Source organism: Tribolium madens, unplaced genomic scaffold, assembly GCF_015345945.1.
Source record: "Tribolium madens isolate multiple individuals breed KSU strain unplaced genomic scaffold, Tmad_KSU_1.1 Scaffold_97;HRSCAF=244;Tcas5.2_LG3a, whole genome shotgun sequence".
Classification (NCBI taxonomy): Eukaryota; Metazoa; Arthropoda; class Insecta; order Coleoptera; family Tenebrionidae; genus Tribolium; species Tribolium madens.
This window is the reverse complement of record NW_025401069.1, coordinates 12001734-12007862: the sequence shown is the minus strand read 5'-3', so window position 1 is coordinate 12007862 and position 6129 is coordinate 12001734.

The window sequence follows — 6129 nt, the reverse complement described above, 5'->3', positions numbered from 1 at the left end:
TCATTAGTTGAACATCTGCACCTCGAGGCCAACATGCAAATTGACCAAATTACCTGTCAAGCCTTCACTACACCCAAGAAAAAAAAACAACAATTTTATTATTTAATTAAAAGTGCGCCGCCGCGATGACTCTCCCAATTAATCCCTCTCACGCACTACAATCAATTAAACAAATTTCAACCACTAACCTGCAAATCTTTGTTGTCTTCGGAGCGTCTGCAAGACCACTGATCGCTCCCGGAGCGCTAACCCCTTCAGGGAGTGGCCTCGAAGACCAGAGAGGGGGTTGATTACCCCCGAAATTAAAAATTCGGAGGCACATCTGCATACTGTATAAATTATAATCCGGTGAGCCGCTCCACATATGCATGATAATGGCCGATGTATCCGTCCGGACCCTAAAAAAGCATAATTTAACCCTGTATAGAATCTTCAGACCCTTTTAACGCACTGCAAAAAATATGATATAAACCATGCTCTAGTGGAAAAGAAAAATGTGTTTTATTATTGCGCACACAAAAGGAGGTTTGTGTTTATTATGTGTGTAAGAGATTTGCGACCCCACTGGAAGGGTTGCTGCATCTCATTAACGATGAAGCCCAAAGCGAAATAAGCTTCCAAATTAAAACGTCTTGATGGGAGCGATTATGGGACGCCGTAAGGTGCGAAATAATTGCATAATTGAAGAGGAAGTTTGGGGGCGGGCAGTCTAGAAGATAAGGAATGTGGGGCGAGATAGATGGAGAGATTGCGAAGGGGTTTCACATGCAATGGCTTTGCGAACAATCCAGGCGATTAATAAACTAAATTTTAATTGCAGAAAATTAAATAAATAAAAATAATTGTGAAAAACATCACTAGTTTTATCCGCAAACGTCATAAAAGTGACCTTTTTATGACACAAAAAAGTTTTTGCCTTTTAGGCATGGAGTAAAATGTTAAAAAAATGTTTTTTTTTGCTTAAACGTTTTTGTTTTTACCATAACATTTACTATTGTTATTTCTTTCCTGTCTCGTTCGCTGGTTCAGCAATTTCTAGAAGGGAATATTGTAGATCATCATTCGACGTTTTGTACTACTTACTGCACTAGTTAAATTAATAAACACTTTAAAAATACTGCCGCATGATGATTGTTATGATTTCATTGCAAAGCGTCCTAATTATTTTGTTCATTTACTTGATAATCATGGTGATTTGTCACTAGCGCGCGCGGTTTAGTTTTCTTAATGATAATGAAAGGTCTGACACTTCTTCTGCATATAAATGTTGTTTTTTTGTACTAGTCTTATTGTCCTATAACTTATGACAAATCTAGGTTGTTTTTTTCAAAAAATTTTTTCAAAATAACTGTAACGGTTTATTTCAGAAGAAAAATGTTTAAGACATCAATGTTGTAGAGAATGATATTTCACAAATTTCTGTATTTATACTTTAAACTTAGGTACTTCACAACATATCTACAAATTTTAATACATTTTAATTTTTCATAGAAAAAACAATTTTTTCTACAACTGCTTCTGACTGTAAAAGTTTTACATTGAGCCATCAGAGAACTATTGAAATTGTGTTATTTATCAGTTAATTGTTGCGTTACTATACCAATAGCAACAATTAATTTAAATGTTCCAAAATACTTGTTACGTCAAAATAATTAATTAATTATCGATTTCACAATTTTTAATAATTACAGAATTCTGAAGCTCAGTTGTCAAAAAACATAGTTTGAAACACGATTTGCTCGATTGATTTTTAATCTCAAATGAAAAAATGTCAATTCGCAATCTTGTATCAAAATAATTTTTTTCATCGAGAATGCAAAAACATTTTAATAAATAAATTTCAGCATTTTACAATTATGACAATTTCTAGAGAGAAACATAGTAGATCATTATTCGACATTTATCACTACTAACTGCACTAGTTAAACTAATAAACACTTTCAAAAATACTGCCGCATGACTATTGTTATAATTTTATTGCAAAGCGTCTTGATTATTTTGTTCATTTACTTGATAATTAAAGTGTTGTTCTTTAATCTTGATCTACAGGGTGAAGAAAAAAAAGCGCCCACGATTGAAACAGGCGCGTCCTTTTTTATTGAAACATTGTGTCCATCATTCCAAAAATAGTCTAAATAGATTCTTTTTGAAATTTAAACAGTTTGTCTAACAGCACAAAGCGGCAATATTGTACAAATTTCTTTTACTAAAAAACTATTTCACTCAGGTATTTTTCGTATCTAGGAAACCTTTATGACTTTAATCGTTCAAATTTCACAGAACAAACAACATTGAAAATTGATTTTTTTGTTGCTACCGTTTCCAATAATTGAATATTACTTGGACATTTTCTGTATCCTAGGATATTTGCAATGTTGCAACATTGATAAATTTTCTTTGGAGCCAAGGAATGGTATCCAAACATCTTCAATAAAGTTTATTTCAATAGACTTTTTACACATTTTTTTTAAGAACACCGGCAACAGTATCAAAATCTAGACTTTAACAATGAAATTATTTTAAAACTGTTAATTATATAAATTTCTCTTTTCTAAAAAGGAAAGTCTCCAATTTTGGTCTTCGAATTCGTCTTTAATAAAAGATCACTTATAACGTGTGGGTTAACACGGGCGCCTTTTTTTCATCATACTGTATAAATGTGGATAAAATAGTATATGTTATTTGGAATAAAAGAATTATTCAGTTAATTTTACTCTTAATAACATAATATACTGTTAAGTTTCGATCTAGCCGTTAGAAAGCTTGTCGTTGATGAATTGGTCAAATTTGTCATTTTTGTTTATTTTCTCGTCGAAGTCGTTTCACGGTGGCTGTCGACAATGGGCCCTTTTATGCAGCGGAAGCCATCAAGCCGGTCATTTTTCCAAGCCCGTCTTCGCCGTCTCGTAAAAAAATAAAGCTGTTGTGTAATATCGTGGCACCTGCAGTCCGAGCTTCCGTATGACGGGCCCGGTGTCAGAACAAGTTCGTCATTAAATCGTGTTTTCGTAGTACATACTATCGCACCTTTGTCAGTCGAGAGCACTTCACGGATTCCTTCCATCACCCCTAATAAATAACCGTTCCCCTCAATTTCATGTCGTTTTCCTAACCCCTTCATGTCATTAAACCCTTCATATAGTCTGTATGCCGGATTCGCGCTTTTTGTATCATTACACATTACACACTTTTTATGAGGGTTAAAGGCACATAAATCAAGAAACGGGCGAATTTGCTTACGGACACTCATTCAAAATCACGCATGCATACCAATTTTTAGCACCGATTTATGACGCAGGGCCCATGCATCGGATGCGACTTTTCAACGGCCAACTTCTGGAGCGACTAGTCAATTTGAAATATGTTCAAAAATAGCTATTTATGAAATAAATAGCTATTATTTTGTTATTATCGTTCTCCAAAAATTTTACACGGGCGAGGCTTCAGCTTCTCTGACCTCATCCTTTTATTTTTTACAGAGAAATAATGCTGAAATCCTATTCTTTCTGTATATTTTTCCATTGATTAAAAACAGTTAACATTTCAATTTTTTAATCTTGTAATTTTTTTATTTGAAAGTGTAACAATTGTCAACGGCTGATGATGGCGCAAGGGTGCCGAAACATGTCCCAATTTGACTAAATAAAAATTTATCGTTTTGTGGAGTTGACTTTAATATTACTTACTCTGTTTATAACTATAAAACATCCACTTTGGGAAGAAAATGGATCGAGTTCTACAATTTATGAAATAAGTTGCGAAATGAAAGTCTTTTAAAAACATGCGACGTGAAGTTGACCAACGAGGCGAACGCCGAGTTGTTTAACACGTCAAGTACCTAAACACTTCTTTCGCAACGTGTTTTATACATAATTTTTTCTACAAGGACCAAAGATTTTTATAATAAATGGAAAATTTGACTTTGTCAAATTGACAGAATTGCAAAGTTGGTGAGTAAAACAAAATCGATCTTGTTGCCGAGTTGTTGTTTACACACAATAATTTGCGAAAAAATATCGGAAAATTTGTTTACATAATTTGGAAGAATGAGTGATTCCGATGATTTCTGAAATTGAAAATGCAGCAGAAGCCGCTATAAATACCCTTATACTAGAGAAATCAAAATCTATGTATCAAGCGACAAATTTGAAATTTGGTGCAAGGAGAAAAAAGTGGTTAACATCACGGAAAAGGTATAGTCTGTTTTTTCTTTAAATGAAAATTACCAAGCCAAAATTTTGGTGAAAAAATTCGTAGCAGCTTGTCTCCATAGCCACAAATTTTGTTTGCTCTTTGTTTTGTTAAAAAATTATGGTCATGTTTTCAAATAGAGGTTTATGAATGTTGTGTGTCTGTTTGCTCTTTGAAAGGGCTATAATTGAATATCTGAGAACATACATCATTACCTAAGGTCTAAATACAGAATTCAGTGCTAATAATTTTGATAAAAACACACCGCAAGTAAGTACAATGTTGTGGACAAAAATGAGGTTCTTGCAAAAACTTTGAAAAAAAAGGATGTATATACAGAAAAAAGTTATTTATCAAAAGATACAAGTAGGTATTATGATGATCGGCAATAAATTTTGTGTAATTTAGTGAAATGAGCTCAAAGTTGATGCATTTTATAAATTCTTTTTCAGCTTTAGTTTCAAAATTGTTACTTTTTCAACTAGTTCCTCTAAAACGCTGCACAAGACACTAATTTAATTGCGTCCTTTCTGAGGTTCTTTCTCATTCATGTTTATTTTGTATTCTTGTTAATTTTTTGATAAAAATTGAGAATGTTTAGCAAACCTGCATTACAAATTGCGTCTAACTTCCTGCTTGCGAACTATTCGTTTCCAAATTTCTAAAAACTGTTAACGGTACCGACTTTTTCCTTTTTTGGTGGTTCCAAATTTTTTTAGACGATTTTTTCTAATTCGCGTTTATAATACGTTTATTAACGTCTCTCAGTAGGAGCCGTTTATGGCTATCTATAAAAGCACACTGTACTTTAATGAATTTAGGGTTATTTAGTTTTTGTATGCCGCTTCTGACTTGTCAGGTAACAAATTTTACGTTGTTGTTTCGGCAATTTCGCGAAATTCGGGCGGAGTGCAAACTAAATTCTGTTGGCTCATATTTTATTTATTATTATTATGTTGTAACAATAATAACTAATAATTTGTAAATTTTATTTTTAATGACAGACGGCAGAAATGATTCAAAAAATCAGGTGGTCGCCGAGTGTTACCAACCGATACCAACTAACACAAAATTCTCTAGAAGACAAAAATATATATATTTTTTAATTAAAATAAGAAAAAAGGGGGCGCGAATTAGAAAAAATAGCATAAAATACTCGTTTTATAGTGGCATTGGCGAACTCATCCCATAGAAAACTCGCCTACGGCTCGTTTTCTAACTTGGGATTCTCAAGCTTCCAAGAGCTGGAAGACAGCCTCGTCAAATATTCAATTTTCTAATATTCATAATTGTACTTTCAATATTTATAATTACTATAAACAATAAGCAGTTTTGTGTTTTTTGGCATTATTTGCTCGGTTTCTTTTGAAATAAACAATAACGTTACATGACATTTCCTTTAGGCGCTCGTGCCTAAAATGACATTACTTATAAGCACCCGAGCCTAAAAGTATGTCATTTCAAAACCATAACAACAGTCTAAATATTAACTTTATATGTCGATTGTAGAAAAAATTTATTTTTATAATGGCCTTTCGCCCGCCGCAATTTGCGATTCCTCCCGAATAATTCGAAAACAATGTAGCGTATAATTCAAACGTTATCGCGGTGATGATTTAGCGCTAATCCATTCGTTCTGTTCCGTGTTTACACGAAACAGGTCGCAATCGCAAATCGCTCGCTTCTCGTCGCGTCCGCAATTCCAGCGACTTAACCGACCGGAAAGTGAGCCGAAAGCAATTTGCATGTACGTGATATGTGAGCAATGGCCCTCTCCTAATCGTCGAATTACCCCAAAAGCGTATTATTGTTAAATTGCCGCGCCATTAGACGCCGCAACGCGCGGCGAACGCGTCCGTCACGCGACTAATTCGTCCGTTGGTGACCTTGCGGGGGCGGCGGGGCTGCATGTGTGCTCGTATGTGACAGGGGGCGGCC